Here is a 21,571-nt window from a genome sequence, read left to right on the forward strand (position 1 = left end):
CACAATATGTAAAATACATAGCTTTAACACATACATTTATATATATATATATATATATATATATATATATATATATATATATATATATATATATAATTTATCATATCATATAGTTTACCATAAATGAAGGGGTCGGTGGAATATAATGCTAACCCACACAATGGTCATTTTGAGAGAATGTTTGGAAAGTCCATACATTGTACATTAATAAAACATGAATGCATGCATTTTTAACCATCTTACTGGTTGAATTCAAATCTGATATTTGTATGGAGGTTAGAGTGAAGGATAAGGATTATGAAAATGTATGTAACTCAATTTTGACAAAAGTGTGGGTTAGCACTATATTGCACCGACCCCTTCAAATATGACTAAATGTATGTTTGTATGTATGTATATAAATGTATACATATGTGGGTTTATATATGTGTATAGTATAATAGCTATATATATATATATATATATATATATATATATATACTTTATGTATATATATATATATATATATATATATATATATATATACTTTATGTATATATGTATAAACGGTATAAACGGATGCACATAATCACAATAAGAGACAACAACAACAGCAACTTTGTGATTTGCCTGTGGCTGGACTTACTCCTCCCAGTCGTTAACGACTCACATTGACGTGTTCGATTTGTGATTACTAGGCATGTAGAGGCAACAAGCGTACATCCACCGACACCAAGCCACCACCACGGCGTACCGCGTGCTTCAAATCATATTTCTCGCCTGACTTCTCCGCCGAGCGGCGGAGGCATCTCCGCACACTCGCCAGGAAGCATCGAGCGTGTCTTTACGCTAAATTAACTCCTACAATACATGCCCTAATTTCGTTATCATGTCGTTAGCCTCGGAGGGTATTTTCCATCAACCAGGTAAATTATTTTTCCTCTCTAGGAGAAGGAGCGGGAGGAGGGGGGAAAAAAAGAAAGGAGGCGGGAAGAAGAGAAAGGTTGGGGGAAAAACTTAGAGAATGACCATGTTTTGTGAAGTGATTTCAAATCAAACGGGCGTACCGCTCTAGCGGGTACGTCGCATTGCTGTGAGGGCGCCAATTAATTAACTCAGACTTTGATTCTATTTAGTAGAGATGGGGGAAAAATTATTTCAAGGTTTTGAGAATGGGGGGAAGTGCAAATCCTAAAAGGGTCATCTGGAAATGTTCATCAGCCTCCCATGCACGGACGTCGCCATTTCCCATTCTGTTCTTCATCTTTAACGGGAGGTAAAATATGGTCCACTGAGGAAGACTTGGCTCCGAATCAGACCACTCCAAGGATGTCGTCGCCTCTGGACGCAATTCCGGTTTTAGTATTCACACCTCATCCTCTTGGCCCAGTGATAGAAAGAAGCAGACGCCATCAACGCGAAGAGACACTGATCGGCCGAGGAATGCTATGAATAAAGTCGTAAAGTGTTGTAACTCTCCACGAAAAGCACCGTTATGAAATTTCCATCCGTACTGACATTTAGCAATTTGAATAACACATCGAAAAATAATCACTTCGTATTCTGAAATGTCGAATGTCGGACAATCAAATTTTGTCGCAATAAATGTAGGGTCTACTCCTGCATGTCCTGTGAGCATGGGTATGCATTGCTTTCATTACTATGAATTCGGTCCCCATTCTATAGAACACCACTAAATTATACATTCTTCAAGACTAAAATGCACTCCGCAAATGATCATTTACTCTTGCGTATAGCCATTTTTTCTTTTGCATTTTCGTGACTCATTTAAAATTTGCTCGAAGTCGTTTCGATTAAGCGGATTAAAAATTGATTACTTTTTTTTAATATTATATCATCACACTAAATCGATCCCGTTATACAACCATTTACTTGTTATTGAACCGCTCTGGTTTGTAGCTTCTGATCGAGCTGTTTTCCTTGACTCATCAATTCTTCGCTTGTTTGTTTTTTAGTGGAATTAATTCTGCTTTCATAGATCTCATAACGAACACGACGCTAGACAAACGTCTCCAACATTTCTTTGAAAATGTAATTGGCTATTCGGTGACTATAACGTCACAAAAAAGATTGAGAATATAATGAGTTCTATAAGACCGAACAGCGATTGAAGAGATCCTTTAGAATATTCACTGTATTCATATATTAGAAAACAACTTCTCTTTTGTTCAAGATATATATTGTTCAACTAAATGCCACACTTCTTGATTACTTTTGGAATGATTCAAAGTACACCACTTGCCTAGACTACACATCCGCGAATCCTAAAAATAATAATGTGCTTCGTGTTAAATACATAAAAATAGTATAGCTGGTTTGACATTTATAATCTATTCTTCATCAATGCTGTGCAATGATCAATGTATGTTAAGCATACTGGTATGCGTTGGAGAGGATTTTTTATTTTACCGTGAACGATTTCTGCGTGAAATATGGTAAGAAGACTTTAACCTGGAAAGTATCAATCAAGGTGAATAAAGGCCACGGACAACCTTGTCAGATTAGGGGTTACCTGTCGTTCATATTCATAGCATCTCGCTTGACTTCAACAAAATAACGTGAGAAATCTCAGTCAGTATTGTTTCATAATCTTTATGCTTTCTATGGGAAGAGCGTCCCACCACCAGGTGAATCCGTTATTATAAGGAAATCTGTGTTACTCACATGAATGTGAATTATACTTTCGTGGCGAGTACTTTAGTATGATACCGCAAGCGACCGAAAGGATGACACAAAAATTTAATTCACACCATGTTTTAAAAGATATTATTTTTGGTTTTAAAGAAAAGAGAAAACGATGCTCTAAATTGTGTTGTGATTTTGATTAAGCAACAACTTTTTGTACAAAAGTTAAAAAACAAAATCCCTAGGTTTAACTCTATGAAGAAAAAATAATTGAATATTATGCAGATGAGAGATATATTTATTCTGTATCGGGTACTTTCAACAAGTTCAGTTTAAAGAGGCAGTCACTACAACATTTGTTTGTGTAAATGTTTACGAGAGAAATGTTAAGAAAAAAAAGACTATGGTTGAATGTTTTGAATTTGCATTATGTTGACCTGGAGAAAATAAAATAGTCCATGGAGGGCTAAAAGTTTGGAAAAAAAAATGTTTAAGTTGGTCAAGTAGAGTATAGACTCAGACGTACCGACCAGCAGGATTTCCATTGTATAGGCACGAAGTAAATAAGTTAGGCATTTTTTTTTTAATTCACCTGTTTTCACGGGAATTATAATGTTGATCGAAGCCACATCATGCTGCTTAAAGTTACAAATTGGATGCAATTTTTTTTCTTTGTGTATTTGTGTGATGTGTGTATATACATAAACTATCTGTCTTTCTCTTAGATTGCATGTCGGAAGAGGAATTTTCATGATAATTAGTGGAAAACTTGTGAGGTCATGATACCATTTCCCCATCTATTTTGCCTTGTGCTCTCTTCTTACAACATCTTCTTTATGAAAAACACGCGAGACCTTGAAATTCCGTAACTCGCCTATGTTCATTCCGATTTTGCGGAAACTCCTACCGTTTGTTCGGTTGAATGTAAGCTTCATCTCATCATAACCTTGTTTGGACTAGCTATATAATATAGGTGAGCCATTTCATGCATTAATCCTACGGAAACTTTTGTGCGTGGGAGGGTGTATAGTGAAAATGTGTGGGAGTGAAACCTCATCGTGAGAGAAAGAAGGACGCAACTCCAATATCACCTGCTACGTATATATATATATATATACAGTTAACAACAAAATTATTCGTACTGTTGAGAAATAATTAGTTTTGAGCAGATTTCTTACAAGTGAATGATGGAGTGATGGTGATTGGGTGTTAACTCTTTACTCTTATTCGTCCTCTATAAATTGACATTAATTCCAGTTTCACCTCATTTGTATGATAATAGAGATGTTGAGATATAACACCCAATCACTATCACTCCATCCTTTACTTGTAAGAAATCTGCTCAAAACTAAAAATTTCCCAGGGGTATGAATAATTTTGTTGTTAATTGTAGATATATATATATATATATATATATATATATATATATATTATACACAACAAATTATGTGTCTATGATAAATTGTCTTGGTGATTGTTGTGGACAAACTTTTCAGCAAAACAGAAAAGAAGGATTAAAACAGACAAAAGCAAAGTAACAAAAGTCAAATAGAAGACACTCACTTAGAATTGCTATATCAATTCGGTTAGACAAATTATCTGATATCGTAACATCATTATCGTGACGCATAGCGTCTTAGTGTACCAATTGGATTATTAACTTATTATTGCCTCATGTTTTATGTTGAGCATCAACACAGTGAAATTACCGTGCCCCATTTTTCATGCCTCATGAAATGAAAAAAAAAAAAAACTGGCTAACTTTTTGAGCGATAATATATACTTGTCATTCAAAGGTCAATTTGTCAGTCTATAATGCAGACAAAGTCAACAATTTGCTCTTCCATTGGCTCTTACAGATGAGTGAACTCAGACACGACAACGATAACGACGAATATCCTGTCCCCGTTCACTCGCACTCGCTTTCAACCAGGACATCATACAAGTACAACCAATAACAGCACTCATCTTTAATCAAATACTAGACACTTATTTATTCCCAGTATTTTTCTTCATAAACAGCAACAGTCTGTACAGAATATGTAACTGCAAAAAGGAAAAAAAAAGAAAAAAAGTGTGATGTCAGAGGCGGGTTGGAGTCGAAATTGGACGTATAGCAAGCCGTGGATAAAAGGAAACATTCTCGATGATTATGCGGAAAAGTCACAAATGACCAACGACAAATTAAGATGACCTGCTTCATATTTACGTTCTGGCATAAATATCTTTTACGACAATTTACTGCTACTAGAGCGTGTAAAACGGAAAACTCGTAAGTAATCCATAAAATCATAAGTCATCCAGTAACAGTGGTCGACGAGTTAACTATATCCCTTGCTCTATCATATCTATGCTGCATGTTCATGTGAACTACAGCATTGGTGTGATACTTTTGTTCAAATGTTCTCGAAATCATTCTATTTCAAATGTATCAAAATAATATCACTCAACATGGAGATTACTGAACTCAAGCGGATCCAGACATGGCAGTGGCTAGTATTAATCACGAGTACTGATCATAGTATAATGATTGCAGACAATTCTTCTACACTGTTCGAATTAATTCTGGTTAACCAATCTTCAACTGAAAGGGGCCAAATGTCTTTCGGTACGCGACAGAAATACACAATGTACTGCCATGGCATCTCCTTTTACGGTGACAAATAGTACGAAAATCGGTAGTGTTTTACCATTCCATTGGTTTGGCAAAAGCGGAACTCTGAATACGAATGCTTTTCAAAGTAATGCCAATTATGATTATGATAGTAATGATGATTATGATAATAACGATAATAATAATGATAATAGCAATAATAGTTAATTTTAGCGCTTTTAATAGAACCTCGTGTTGCTTTAAGCGCTTAATACCGACACTTCCATTTCATGTAGATTTTACGCAATACAATCTCTTTCACTTTATGATGTCGTAGAATTTTTACCAATGAATTGTGATTTTAACGGAAAGAATTATCAAAAACAATAAGTAAGTTGTACTATACGTGCACCAACTAACCGGAACGCAGAATACGTTTCTTCTTCTTCTTCTTTTGTTCAAGAGGTTGTTGCTATTTGGCAACATTCCAAATATCAGGCTTGGACTTTCTCTCTCTCTCTCTCTCTCTCTCTCTCTCTCTCTATCTATCTCTCTGTCTTTTATTTCTGTTTGTCATGTGCCTTCAAAACAGTTTGATCAGTTCGATCTTTCTCCGTTTCACTTTACCAGGCATCAGCAGCCTTTTAATGATATTGATGCACGCTGACGTTTTCGCCAGTCGGCACAAAACATGAAATAGTTATGTACATCCGTGACGAGCGATTTGATCGACAACCAGCAATCGCATTTTGGCGCATATTCAGACAGAGTCATTTCCATTGTCTTTCACAAATGATGCGTGTAGAATTCTATCTCGAAAAATTACCAAACCGTGGCTTATTAATCAGCTAAGTGTCACATCATGATCGAAAGCACTTTTTTTCCTACTACCTACTCTAGATGAAAACATTTTTAACATCACGAGCGAAGCAAATTGTAAAATCAATAATGCATCTCCATAATATCATCACTACCGCCTGAACGAAATATGAAAAATTTAAATCATCAAAATCTCTTCATAAGGCAAAACGTTCTGACGCAGAGTCTGAATTCTATTTGAGAGAAAACAAAGGTGTTATCATTTGATGTCCTCGAGAAGATTTTCAAAAAGTTCTTTACACCACGAATCAAATCCAAAGTACATTATTGACTGTTGATATACTTGATAGTTGTGACAAATTTCTACAGTGGAAATCCTGTTCCAAAGACTCGTATTTTCCGATGCGTGAAGGCTTAGGAGCAAACGCCAAAGCGCCAGTAGCTAAGAATATCATATTTTGTCACACTAAAGACGCCTTTGTATTTACGGCAGGGATATAGAAGCACTTGCCAGTGTTTATCGCGAAAGAAGTTTTTACGAAAAATCTACGTCTGCATGATTTGCAAAGAAATGAATATTGATAACAGAATAACGTCGATTATGTAAAAACCACAGAAATCTACCGTCATAATTTTTCTCTCAATCGTATTCGAAAGAAGTTTTGCAGGAGGAAAAATTAGAAATCCAGACTGCTTCGTTAACACGGAAAGCACACTAGTCTACGACTTAAAATTGATAAATTCTCGATCATTTGATATTGATCTGTAAATGTATTTACACGTACAAAATCAAAGATAAAATATCGGTATCTTGCGATGATGTTTCTGTATTTCCGAGGAAACGAAAAAACAAATTGGAACTGAGACCCATAATCACTATCTTATAGTTCGAGTTTATAACCCTTTTGGAAGAGGCATTCCACTTCAGTTGCTCTTTTCTTCTCTTCTTTCTTTAAATAAATCGATAACCCAAGATAAGGGCACACTGTTTGATATTTTATTTTTGTATACTTATCCCTAACATGGTATCGGTGGCTAATTACGTAACGTAATATTGTGATGAAATTAAATCACTACGAGTTGTTTGTTGTTTGTTTTTGTTGGTTTAAGGTATTGTCTTTTTTTTTTAGAAACTTATGACCTTTTTCAGATAGAATTTGCAGGACTCCTGAAGTTCCCGGCTATATCGTAGCTCCAGAGCTTCTTTTGCAGTTGAGCATGTATGGAGCAAATCTGCCCATACACCGCCCTCTTGTTTGCCGTACGTTCTGGCCTGGTAATCCGTCACCATTATCTGCATTGGAAGACAGTGATTGATAGATAGATAGATAGATAGATAGATAGATAGATAGATAGATAGATAGATAGATAGATAGATAGATAGATAGATAGAGATAGATTGGTGTATATATAGATAGAAATAGAGAGATAGATTGATAGATAGATAGAAATAGATAAGTAGATAGATAAATGGATAGAGATAGAGATAGATAAAGATGATTTTATTTGAGATTATGAACAAGGCAATGCATAATTTTAGCGATAGCATTCTTACAGATAATTCTGAAATACTGCATATATGTTTACTTTACGTAATAGTTCATCGCACACAATCTAATGTTACGCAGATTCTAATTGAAATGACTGTCTATGAAGTATTTCATTTCGACCTGCTTTCGCTAGATGTGAGGCTCATGATCAATATAATTTTCAGTTCTGCACGAAAATCGCTCTGAAGGAAATTAAAATGTTTCTTGTATCAGTGGTTTATCTCAATGTCAAGAACAATCTATAAACAGCAGCTCAAATTGCAAATCCTAAAAGCGACCGTATGAAATGAATAAATGATAGCTCCAATCCAACCACACAAACAATGTTTTCCAGAGGTAAAGATAGCAAAGTTGAAATGGTGTGTCTTCTCTTCGGCTGACAACAACAATAACAACAGACAAACAAACGGAAATAAAAACAAACAAAATAAAACACATCATCATACTTATATCGACTGAAGTAGTGCAGTATTGCAATGAATAACAAACCATATCCGTGTGTGATCATTAAATGCTTTCCCAGGTATCCGTTATGAGTGATCACTCACATAATTGGCAAGTGTTGATCGTATCAACTCTCGAATGATTAGTTTCACTCTGGCCGGTTTTCATCTTTCAAAGCTTTTTGATAATTGTCCTCATTTTTCATGGAGGGAATATTACGGTGAAAAGAAAATAAGTCGACCATAATGCGTGCTGATCCCTGCAATTCATGCTCCTTGAAAATGATACTAAATTGCCAACAACTCATTATCTTAATGACCATCCATCATTGGGCATGTCTATCTTTTGAATTCGATCACTTATATCATCGTTTTTGATGATGCTAATGATTGCTCTATTTCTTTTAGTAGATGTAATCATAATGAGATATGTCATTTTGGCAACTGGAATTAGCAAATGAAACGTAGTTCAAATGACCACAACATTTCAAATTTTGAAAACTCTCGAGATGCGCACTAAACAACAACAGCAGCAACAACAACACCAAAATAAACAATGTTCTGAATCTTGCAGAAGTTCCAATATTTCAAAGATTGCCCTTACCTGAGAGCTGTTTTAATTCAAATCCCCGTGGACTCGATGCTGCAAAGTCAGGCGCTTGTTGAGATTCCTGCCGTAAATCTTCGTGTATTCTTCCAAGCAACTATTGATGAAAGTAGAAAGAAAAGCAGATAGATTAATTGATAGACAGACAGATATACCGACACATGAAGATAGACAGAGACAAAGAGAGAAAACACGGAAAAAATGAGATTTTAGGAGTTCGGTAATAATCACTGAAATGCAACACAGTCTTTCCTTTTTATTTCATCCGAACAGAATGATTTTACTAAATTAAAAGATATGACGCAAGGATCAAAAATATTGTTTGTGTGTCACGACGAGTCTCAACTTCAAATTGTCGTACTCTTCCACTCTCTCGCGTCTTTTCCAACATGAAAAAACCCCAAATTTGTGTTTATGAAAATATGTATTCCTTTTTAACAATCTTTCATTTAGCTCCTCCTGTAATTCTTTGAATACTTTAAGTCGCCGGTAAAATTATTTTACAACGCTCGTCGTCGCAAGGCATTCCAGAATTTCATGAAAACTACTTCGTTATCGTAATGGGAACTTCAATCTTTGAACACACCTCCGCAATTCATCTCTCTCTCTCTCCATCCCTCTCTCTCTCATCTCTCTCTCTCTCTCTTTCTTCTCTCCCTTTCTGCAATCATATTAATAACTCCTTCCTGTATGGCTCTACACCGTTATTACAAATCTATCATGACAAAACGAATATTTAGTAAAGATGTCGCAGCTCCCACACATTTTTTTGTAAGAGCTCATTTCCCAAGACCTGTCAAAAAACCTTCAAGCAATTAGTTAATGAATAAATGATGCGGCGGCTTCTGTCTCTCTTGAGGCGAGGTATCACTGCGTTTGGGCCGTTTTTTCTTCTTTCTATTCTCAAATGCAGTAGATGACATGTGTCTAGTTTCCCGACACTTTCAGAGAGATAGACCCTGGGAAAAAATTAACGTAAGCTATAAAAATTAACGCTCCCAAAATTCTTGTATTGTTAGCGTAAGAATGGTGCTCTGCTATACGTAGGGGATAATAAAAAAAATAAAAAGATAATAATAATGATAATAATAATAATGATAATAATAATGATAGTAATAATAATAATGCTAATAATAATAATAATGATAATAATAATAATAATAATAATAATAATAATAATAATAATAATAATAATAATAAATCAACCTGACCCTTCTATTATGGCCAGGTGCTTGCAGTTTAAACAAGAAGAAAACAAAGGTGAACAAGAAAGCAGCAGACCTGTCATGATTAATGATTTTTCGATTTTTCCCCCAATATTGCACTAAAAAGAGTCGATGCTTTTGAAGGTAGAATTGTATTTTGAAGTTGTCACATGGGTCGCTTCCACCTTTCTGGCTGAGAGTTATTAACAGTATATAACAGGAATGATTGACTTGTCACGTGTTACAAGGAACCATGATATACTTGTCAATGAGTTTAGGAAAACAAGAGGGGGAGCGGTGACTGAAATGGGGACCTGCTGGGTGACCCAAGTCTCTGCCGCCTCTCGTTTTACCGTGCAACAACGGTCTTCCTTCTTTTTAACCAAACTTTACCACGTGTTTCACGGAGTTCATTCCAATCAGAGATAATGAATTGTAGTAAACTAACCCCAGGCTGAAATGAAAAGTTGTTAGTTAGAACCCGCTGGCAGTGATGATGATAAGCAGGGCCATTTGTCTCACCACCCGGAACTGGCCCGGTCTGTTCTTTAGATTTTTTTTTTTGCTATTTAGAGATATGGGTTGATTTTGACATAAAATGGTATAGTTAATCTAAACAAGGCGTTCTTTTCATTCGTTCAAGATGACGAGCTGTTTATGCATTATTATATTTTTTCTTCCCTCTTTCTCTGAAATTTGATGGAGTGTAACATGGGGGGGGGGGGACTCTTGATTCAAGATTCTGTGCTCGGCCTTTTTGATTGATGTGCACTTCACAAGTAATCAATAATTCGTGTATACGTAAGATGATCATCGCTTATGTTTAAACTTCCATTTTTCCCTTATTGTTTTGAGAGGGTAGAAGAAGTGGACTCAAGTGAACCCATGACCAATCATTGATCATCATTAAAAATAATGATTTACTCCAGAGAAATAGACGGGGAGATCACAGGCAGTGACCCCACGGTCTAAATGAGAAGGGTGCCGTTGACCCTCGGTCTTAGATTTTCTGAATTCAGATAATCATCTTATACGCTGCTTGGATAACCTAATGATAACACCGTCTTCTTTTGTCAAGGGTAGCCTCTTCAGTATTGCCACTGCTCTACCAGAGGGCCCTGTTTATATTCGTTGCCCAGGTTACCAATTTGTACACCTGAGTCGAGAGGGACATGGTGGTAAAAACATCTTGTCCAAGGACATAGGCACTATATGACGGGATTCGAACTCAGGTCCTCCGATTGAAAGTCAGGAGTCTTATCCACTATGCCAAAGTGCCCACGCGCTGCATGATACTTATGCCTTTTCCTCTTTTCCCGTCTCTCTCTTGACCTTAATGGATGTAAATATACTTTCTTCGTTTGTATGATAACATGGTTTCCTTTTCTTTTCCTGTTTTTTAGGGAGAGAGGCATTTCACTACCCAAAATTTCGAGTATGTATTGATATGCATGTGTACCTGTGTGTAGTATGTGCTTGTGTGAATGGCATATGTGTGTATAAATGCGATTAGATCCGACCAGAATGATTGAGGCTTTTAATTTGATAAATTGCCATTTCATACCTCGCCCTTGACAGACACAAACGAATTAATATAGAATGCGCATGGAGATGAGAAAATAACGAACAGTATTAAAAAATGATATTCTACCTCATCCAACGATAATTTTCGAATTGGTTTTTTTTTTTGTTTGTTTAATAACTGACGACAACAGTCCACATTTATCCCATAAGACATTTCATATTCATGATACACATGCCCATTACACCGATTGATGCCCATTGGGGTATCTGTCCAAATAACAGTAATGTCATCTGCATTTCGTAACATTTATAGCTTTTTTGTGCGACAGGTCTTCACAAAGTTTACAGAGTACAGTAGTACAAATTGTCAGTGGACATACTCGAGAGGAAATACTCAACAAGTGTGCCAAAAGTGGTATTCACTGTGAAACATAAAGTTTTTCTTTTTTTATTTTTCGAATGATTGAAAAGAAATTAAAGCAAAACCTTGCCAAAAACAATCCACATAAAAGTGATAACCGAGAAAATTTAAAGTTTTTACCGGTCGTGGTAAGGATGGAGGAAGTGACGACTTGAAGAAACTTCGTACTCACAGGAAAACAAACAATCTAAACAGAGGCCAAAATGCATGAAGCTCACACACATATCAAGCTGCCCTTTCTGTATCTCTGATCCGAGGTTCCAGATCTTAATCTCATTGAGCTCTTCAGACACCTTTCGTTCTTTTATTTTTGCCTTTCTCCAATGTCTTGCCTCCGCTTCATTTGAATGACGTTATGCATACACACGGAAAGGTTAATTCACTCTCAGTACGTTGGTGTTTAAGAATAGAACAGGTTGAGGCATCTTTTTTACCACTCCTTTTTTTTTCTCTCTCAGTAAAGTTAAAGGGAAAATCCAGTCCAAATATAAGTTAATCTGATAAGAAAGAGTAAAATCTTACGAGTTCAACGGTATTATTTTGATCGGTTGAAAAATAAGGTAGTTATGACATTTTGAAATTTCGCTAATTTTTCGGGAAACAGTTCTCAAACGGTCAATATGAATATGCAAATGGCAAAGTGAGCATGTCACCCAATCACAACTTGCCACATAGTTTGTACATGAAATTTTTAAATTTCCAGTTTTTCATTCTAACGCAATTATGCCCGAGGCTCAAATCCTCGTATATCTTACTGATCACTATTCTGAAGTTATTCAACCAGGAATAACATCATGTTTCAGGTTTCAATGACAGAACATTGAATTTTCGTCATTTTTTTTTACACGATCAATCGAAAATTGTGAGGTTATGACATGGTTACCTCACTCATTAACATATTCATATCCACTGTACGAGAACTGTTTTGCAGAAATTAGCAAAACTTTAGAATGTCACAACTTCCTTATTTTTCATCCGATTTCAGTAAAATTTTTACCGTTGAACTCGTACGATTTTACATTTTGTTTATACGACTAACTTATATTTGGATTGGATTTCCCCTTTAACAAAACATCACCAAAAACAATGGTTGGGATGCCATCTCAGCAAACTCTTTTATGTGGAGAGGGTCTACTGATGAAATACCAGTCACGCACGTGACCTAAAATCTTCGCCTCAGTGAATCGAAATGCAGCGATATTACCCATCTTTAAGGCGACACTCGAGTCTTATAGATGCGTGCGAGATCTGGGGATGTCCTTTCCCCAGATGTTCCAGCAGACAGAGTAAGGGACCTGAAATAAGTGTTGTAAGAGGGTAACACACTGTAGTCTTATTGTGTATTTGCGGAAAGGCTGGGAGGAGTAGGTTAATGAATCAGTTTATAATTAGAGTGTAATGATTTTTCTTTGCTAGCACACTGAACAATGCAAAAATACACCGGAGAGGAGGTATAATAAAATCGAAGCATTTGCCATCGCCACTGATCGTGGGCAGCCAACTTGCATTGTGTGATTCAAACTCTTACTGATCCGCCGTTAAAACAGCTTTGCCTTTGGAAATACTTGGGTGAGTTCATGTCATGAATAAAATCGTTTGTGGTGGTACTGTGGCTCGGAGTAATGCGGTTGCAGTTCGTTATTCCGAAGGATCGTAATTCCAAAGATTAAATAAGGTTCGTTATTCCGAAGATTCGTCAATCCGAAAACGGTATGAAGTTCGTAATTCCTATGGTTCGTTATTTCGCACCGTTTTTCCACTCTCAAATTAACGAACTATATTTCATTTTTGGACCCATATTATTTAAAACGAACCTTCGGAATAACGAACTTAATATATACTTTCAAACCTACGGATTAACACCACAAACGTCCTATTTACGAAGCAACTTTCTTTTTCGGGTTAACGAACATCTAGGAATAAACAAACTTTGAAAAATGCCACGATAGTTTGGATTAGCGAACCCTATTTCATTTCCGGATTTAAAAAGAAACCCTTTAGGTATACTGAATTTGTGTGTTTCGGTATAACGAACCCTCGGAATGACGAACCTTATTTCTTTAGGATTAACTAATCTGAACCTTCGGGATCATGAACCTTGGGAATAATGAACCATCAGAATAACGAACATCACCCGAGGATACAGATCTGGATTCTTGCACACAGGAAGTCCTGGTTTCGAATCCTGCCCTCTTACATCCTTGGACAAAAACGTGTAACCACTGATGTCGCTCAAGATCACAGTGTCAAGATTTTACTTCGTGTATCTTTGAGGTAATTCCACTTTTTACTTGGTTTCTGCTCACTTGAGACACATCTAAAGCATCAACACGCCACTTTAGAATAAATTTATGAAAACTGCTCACATGGGAACAAAATCTAACATTAAGCTCAGAGAACTTTCTCTTTCTTTTTCATATAAAGATAATGTTCTGATTCTTCTGCGATCTTTGAATAACCGTGCAATTTTAGGATCCATCAAACTCTCTTAAAGAATGATAACCGTGCCTCCCTGATCATTTTGCGTTAATTGCTTTATGAATACGATTCAATTCATGATTTCAATCATGAATTGAGTCACGGTCTTTAATTACAGTGATATTTGGTCTTATTACACCTCTGAGGGGCATTAAAGCAGGTCGGGGAGCCAGCGACGATTAAATGACCCAAAACATGTTCGTTTTAACCAAGAATATTTCAGTCTTCAACCAGTCGACAGATCAAAGTAATCGTGAGCGACGGATGGAGCAAACACGGACTCAAACTTAACAGTTCTCCCCGCGCCTACGAACACGCACACGAAAATGGTGAGTAATTTCAGGTAACTATTGCATTTATGAGGAAGGGATCACTATTCATTGTGTCGCCGTAATAACGTGTGCGCCGCCACGTAGTAGAAAATCTAATGCGCGCTTTGAGAACGATGAACCGTGGCTCCAAATAACGTTGCATTGGTATGCATTACCTCATACGAGACACCGAACGCAGTTTATTTCTCTCGGGTCGTTTATAGTAAGCAAAGTGGGTTTCGATATCTGCGTCCCTTTTTTTCATTTGTATACTCACCATTATGAATGGAGCAACCCTTAGAATTTATGTGTTCGAAAGAAAAAGCAAGCTATGAAAGAGCTCTTTAATAATTGAATTTTGTGTAATACTCCTGGGGAAAGGGGTTGGAGGGGGTAAAGCTGAAACTATCACTGAAATTCGAATCGAAGGTGACTGTTCAGCTTGCACTTTCTCTGTCATTTTACCCTCAGAGTTTCCCTATCTTTAACCATCTCCGGCTATCAAAGACGACACACACATTGATATATAATATCTATTATGAATATTATATATGCGGTATTATCTTTGTTTTGTTTGTTTCTCTCCTTCTTTTTGTTTGAACTCTATCTCCCTTTCTACCTCATTCGCCTTCACTTTCTCATACTTGCGCTGAGAATTCGACAGCCCGAAACAATCAACATGTCGTGCATGAATCTTCTCCCTGTCATTAAATTTCACTGAGAGTCGTGGACCGTTTTCTTTGTCCGGGGCGCATATTGATTTTCATGTCTGTACGAATACGAAATAGATAAATAAATAAGTACAAAAATATTATATAAAGATATATTTGTCAGGGCTCTCTCCATTTCATATTTGTATTTGGCTGCGGCCACGAGAGTATTTCGAGATATTGGCGATTCTGATGACGATGCTATTTTCTGTTTTGTTTTTGTTTTTGTTTTTCTTTTGCAATGTCGATGCTGTTTATTGTTTTCGGTTTTGCTTTTACGTGGGAGAGACATTTGAGCGAAATGATATGTTCACTCCCAAAGAAAAAAAAAAACTTTACGGAGAGGATAAACTCTGATATTTTCCATGTTAGGGGGCAGTGTCCTGTAGATTTTGTAAACAATAATTGCAGAAAGTTAATTAGCATGTGTGTATTCGTAAGTGTGAATGTATTACTGTTATTACTGTGTATCTAATCAGGGAGGTGCTAGAGAAGGAGAGACAACTACTGCTCTCCTTTGAAGTCATGCGCGGCACCGCCGAGAAGTTATGCGTTCAGCTACATGTGTTACCCGTGTGCTTTGACAAAAGAGAGCATCAATAATCGGGACTAGCGCTCTCACATCTAGAAATACTTGCCCCTACTGCAATTCGCTCTCTCTTTCAATGTGATTTCAACAATGAATTTGTGTACCTTGAATTGGAGCAGCGAATCAAAATGCAGTGTAAAACTGACAATTTTAACAGCACATAGTTTAAAAGCACGATGGAACACGCTTTAGTGGAGTACTTTATTTGAAAGATCAAAATATACCAGATTAAAAGATAGAAAACTGACATGTGGAGATGTGCGCATTATAGAAAAATATAATTTTTTTTTAAGACGACCTAATTTTCATTTCATTTCGATTTGCGCATTACGAAGAAACTAGAAATACATATTGAATTCTTTCCTAAACTATTCTAAATCAATTCGAGTATTTCATTTAAAATTTTACAATGAAATAAAGCTTGTAATTCAACGAAAGGTGAAATGCGCTCTTCGTCTCCGAACTTCGTCTTGCAACTAGAGCGGTGCCGAGCATGACTTCAAAGCGTAGTGGAATGCTAGACATCCCATTGTAACACCTTGAACCCAAACTTGTATTTGCATGAATTACGAAGAGTTGCCACTCCATCTCTGTAACACCTTCCTGATCTAATGATGATCATATTTGTATGCTTATCCTTTTCCAAGAGGTGCTCACATTTGAACTAAGGCACAATAACTTGTCTGAAAACGCTCCTAGCACAAATTGTATGTCTATATCCAGGGCTCGACACTAACGGTGGCCCGGTGGCCCGGGGCCACCAAAAATGAAAGTCGGGCCACCAAATTTCATAAAAGGGCAAATTTGGTGGCCCGCCTCGGTTTTTCATTTGTTTTTCATTGTTTTTTTTTTTTTTTCGGGACACCAAATTTTTCTCTCGGGCCACCAAAAATTTGAAATTTAGGATTTTGGTGGCCCCGTCGGGCCACCAAACAAATAAGTTAGTGTCGAGCCATGCTATATCTATAGCTTTATCTATATCTATATCTATATCTATCTGTATATATATATATATATATATATATATATATATACATATATAAATCATATATATATATATATGTATATATATATATATATAATCATATATATATATATATATATATATATATATTTATAGAGTATTTGTAGAGCATAAACGCAAACACCTACACATACAAACATACTTACACACAACGTATGAAATTAAAACTACACATACTACTACACAATAAATGTTTCTGCGATCTAGTCGACGCGGTGATGAAGGGCACATAGACTCCTAATAGGATTTGAATTTCACCGCTTCGTTTCTGACATTTGAGGGCGTTGTCACCTTCGGACATTTTTTATTCTCCTAGATCGTTGTAGAAATTACCGACAATCGTGTTCGTATATGGTTGAAATTTTGAATATAGAGGCAATCCACACCTTCAGTTTTAGTCAGTCTTGATTCTACAATTATATCATATAGCATGATATTCATACATGGTCTGCAGGGCGTTTTTGATCGCTTCGATAGAATATTTGCTCCACTTTCGGTGAAGAAATTGGCAGAACTTCTTCTTTTTTTCCCCCGAGGCTACACTCATGCTTGATTCTTCACGTTTGTAGATTTACAGTCATTTGAATCGTGAAACTCAAGTGCACGGTAAGGCATTAACGAAGGAACGACAAATAATATTGTGTCGTCGGGCCCATGCATGGCACAACGTGATTGCGCGATGATGTATGATAACGTTGATAAAAATATGCAGGACACAGTCAAAGCAGAAAATAGAATGGATAAAGATGTTGTCTTCCATACACATATACATATTCTGGTCAAAAAGTCAGATCACACTTTGAAATGAAGGCGATGCTTCAATATAAAGTATGACTTTTTTTCTGAGAGAGAGAATAATTCGTCACATGCTACAAAAGCCGATAACCGCAGAAGATATATTTCAAGACGATTATCTAATTTCGCATTCACTTACACAATATAGGGGGGTCTCTGCTAATTGCGTTCAGCTCGTATAGTGGGGATTTACAAAGTAAGATTGAATAGTTTAAGTATACATGCTTATTAGAAGACGTATGCTTTGCGCGCGTGTCTGTTAGTGTGTCTTTGTGTGTGTGTGTGTGTGTGTGTGTGTGTGTGTGTGCGTGTGTGTGTGTGTGTGTGTGTGTGTGTGTGTGTGTGTGTGTGTTTCCTAACACCGATGTGGACGTAAACATAATGTCTGTCATGCATCCGGCCTATTGCATTAAACCATTAAAGCAGGGTCCCGGGTTCAAAGCAATCTACTTGAAATGGCAAATCATAAATGAGATAAGGCATATGCTAACGGAATAGTGATTGCCTTAGAGGAACACTGCAATCTTGTTTCCGAATGGTGGCGCCGTTTCGGGAGAAACTCGAACATGATCATACGTCACCCAGCTTCCATTTAGCTGGTGCGTGCTTGCACACTACACATGTAATAACATATGCTTCTATGATAGTAAACTACCATGGTCTAGAGCATGCCAATTTGTCCACTTCATATCCTTGTGTTTTTTTTTTCATTTATTTTTGTCAATTTGTTCACTATGATATATATTATACATACATGTATATATATATATATATATATATATATATATATATATATGTATACTAGTATATATATGTATATACATATATATATATGCATATATATACTAGTATATATATGTATATACATATATATATATATATATACATATGTATATATATGTATATATATATATACATATATATACGTATATATATATATACATATAAATAAATGTATATATATATATATATATAGGCCCTATCGAATATTCATTATAGGACAAGTCCATCTTCATGTATATATGGGTTGAGTGAATGCTGCACTGAGTTTGAGGAAAATTTGACAATCCGTTCAAAGGTTATGAACTGTTTAAGTATTTGCGCAGTCACGTGCTGCTGGATGAGACGACTACTACAGTTTATGATGTCACATGCGTAGAACGATATAAGGATAATATTAAGAAAATTTCACAAAATTGTTTCTTTTTTTTGAAAAAAAAAGTGCACATTTAATCGGCTTGTCGTTGACGTATGTTTAGGGTAATGTTATTCGCCCAGCCTTCTGAAAGAGAGACGTCTAGCATTCTTTTACCATGCGAGGAAAGCGAAATATGTTGAATTTTCCTTTTGTTTCTTTATATCGGTGTACACATGAGACATCACAATCTACGGTAGTCTTCTCATGCAGCAGTGACTGTGCAGATACTCTAAAAATTCATAACTTTTGAACAGATTGTCTGATTTTTTCCAAACCTCCACTGATGTGTTCTACTAATATTGCTGCATTCATCAGTCCACACGTATATGAAGATGGACTTGTCCTTTAAAGCTCGCAGTCATACATTTTTGTATCTCTGCACCTCTATTTCCATGTTTATTTCAAAAGAAAACGAAAATGTTACTCTCATCTCAGGAAGTCCCTGGTCCCTCCTCAGAGGTTACGACGTAGGAAACATCTCTCATACATGTCATAATAATGAGCCGATGAACATCGGTAAACCAATGGTACCACAAGAAAGGGAAAGGGGGGAAGGGGATGGCGGATTCCAGGGAACAATCACGCCTTTGACGAGCCGAACTGGAGGTCGCTCGCTTTTTTTTTTTTTCATTTCAGTAGAGTGCGTGCAATGCTCATGTCGCTCCGTTTGGAGTTTGCGCCATCGAAGCCACGCGGCGTCCAATGGATTTGGCGCCAATCTGAGCACGGTCGAAATGCGTGATAGTCATGTCCTTAAAGATACCAGCGGGGAGAGCTTGAACGCATCATTGGCATCACGCATGCTAATGGATAAGATTGTTACTCTCACTGCTATCTATCATTTTTCACAATAAGGTATGCGGCACCACTTAGAGAAACTTCATTCATATCGGTGCACATACTACTACCCTTGATCTTTGGGGTATTAAAGATCAGCTTCAGAAAGTTCATTCATCTCAGACGCCAAAGTAGAGCGGTACGTGGAACCTAGACATTGCACGAAGACCAATGTTTCTGAACCTGCCATCTTCTGTTAAGGAGCAACAGCGAAAGCGATAAAAAAAGGGTTAAACATGCATTCAAGAATACAGTAGAGGAAATATCAAACTCGTGTCATGGATAAAAGTGACAACTAAACCTGAGAGAGAACAAGCTCTGAGATTTTCTTACGGCAAGAAGCATCATTGCGATTGAACTAAGAATTCATCCATTCATCTCGATCACTTTACCGGCACTTATTTTACATTCACACACGGGCAAGCAGCACATTGCAGGGATTTGCAGTGGGTGTATGAAGTATTTAAGGCGAACTTGACTTGCAACAACAGCTTCCCTTTTCCGGTCTTCCGATTACAAGGAACCGAAATGCAGAGATGAAGTAGTCAAAAGTTGATGATGGTCAACGTGAAACTGTTGTGCCTGCCAGGGCTACATGGCCGGCCAAGTGTATATGATATCGACTATATGCTAAAGAAGAATTATAGGAATTAACGTAGACACCAAAGAATTGCGACATCTGTCTGTAGTTGTATGCATTTTGCCATGAACTAGTCTGATCTTCCGTTTTTGCAGGTGTATTTCATAAGATCGTATACTTGAGAAACCTTCACCACATTGTTTCACATTAGGAACCGATACCATGACAGCAACAACAACATCAACAGCAACAACCGAAAAAGACGAAAAACAAAATATTCACCCGCCCGCCCCCCCCCCCAAAAAAAAAATGAGAAGAAGAATTGGCAGTCCACACTGTGATCTAGGGATGATGTGAACACACAAAAGCTCTGTGTTAAACCACAGCTTATGACAGTAACTGTTTTGTGTGGAGTGTGTTTGTATGGTGTTACGTGGAAAAGCATGTACAGTGAGTTGCTCTTCCGCCTTGTCGCCATTCATAACGGATGGAAGCGGAGATTCTTTTTGATGTTTTTTTTCTCTCCCTGAATGGACGAAAGGATCACTGCGTTGCTGATGAAACAGCCATGTTCCGCCCTCATTGTAAAAGCATCTATATGATACAGCCCAGTTGCAACGTGTCGGCCTTCGAGTTACAAATCAAGGATCTTGATCCTCCCACGCTCACGCGGTTGGAGAACAGAGGCACGTGTTCAATGTTCCAGCCACGCTTTAGCCAACACCTTGACTGTTTGCTTTCGTGCGCAGCATACCGGCCAGGGCCACTAACAGGTGTCAGCGTCTATTCACTACGTGTAACTCAGACGAACGAGAGACCGAAGAACACCACGAACTAAATGGGAATGGGAGGGGGGGAGAGAGAAACCCTCTGATACCAGACCATCTGAAACACACATGTAAGTAGAAATGACCCCTTCATTCCTTCTCTTCCCCTCTTAAGAGAGGAATACATGAATCACCAAACACTCACAAGCGTGACTGCGCTTCCGCCGCACTGTTCTCTCAGTACATAATCGCATAGATTCTTTTCTTCCTCCTGCACCCCCACACATTTCCCGACATCGTAAGGGGTCGATTCCATCATGCCGGCCGGTTCACGTGTGTTTCATTTTGTAAAAAGTTCTCTCGCTTTACATCGCCCATTGGCGGGTCAAAAAAGAAATTTAAAGCAAAATCTGAATAAAGATCAAAATAACTCAAAAAGTTTAGCACAAAGGAAGATGGCTATTTTAGTTAGAAAGGCGCAGAGAGATCCCCGCC

The 21,571-nt window shown here is 37.1% G+C and overlaps 1 long non-coding RNA gene across 1 annotated transcript in view; it reads right to left on the reverse strand.

Annotated features, from left to right (window-relative positions):
- Positions 1-5,962: 5,962 nt before the first annotated feature.
- The window catches only part of LOC139729471 (uncharacterized), a 75,154-nt gene continuing 59,545 nt past the window's right edge, over positions 5,963-21,571 (reverse strand). Inside the window, exons 2-3 of the long non-coding RNA XR_011710871.1 lie at positions 8,635-8,734; positions 5,963-7,331 (exon numbers count right to left, since the gene is read on the reverse strand). This is a non-coding gene — a long non-coding RNA (uncharacterized lncRNA). The remainder of the gene's footprint in view (positions 7,332-8,634; positions 8,735-21,571) is intronic.

The sequence above is a fragment of the Diadema antillarum genome, unplaced genomic scaffold, assembly GCF_040938485.1.
Source record: "Diadema antillarum isolate AM-2024a unplaced genomic scaffold, OU_Dant_1.0 seq00000243_RagTag, whole genome shotgun sequence".
NCBI classification, from domain to species: Eukaryota; Metazoa; Echinodermata; class Echinoidea; order Diadematoida; family Diadematidae; genus Diadema; species Diadema antillarum.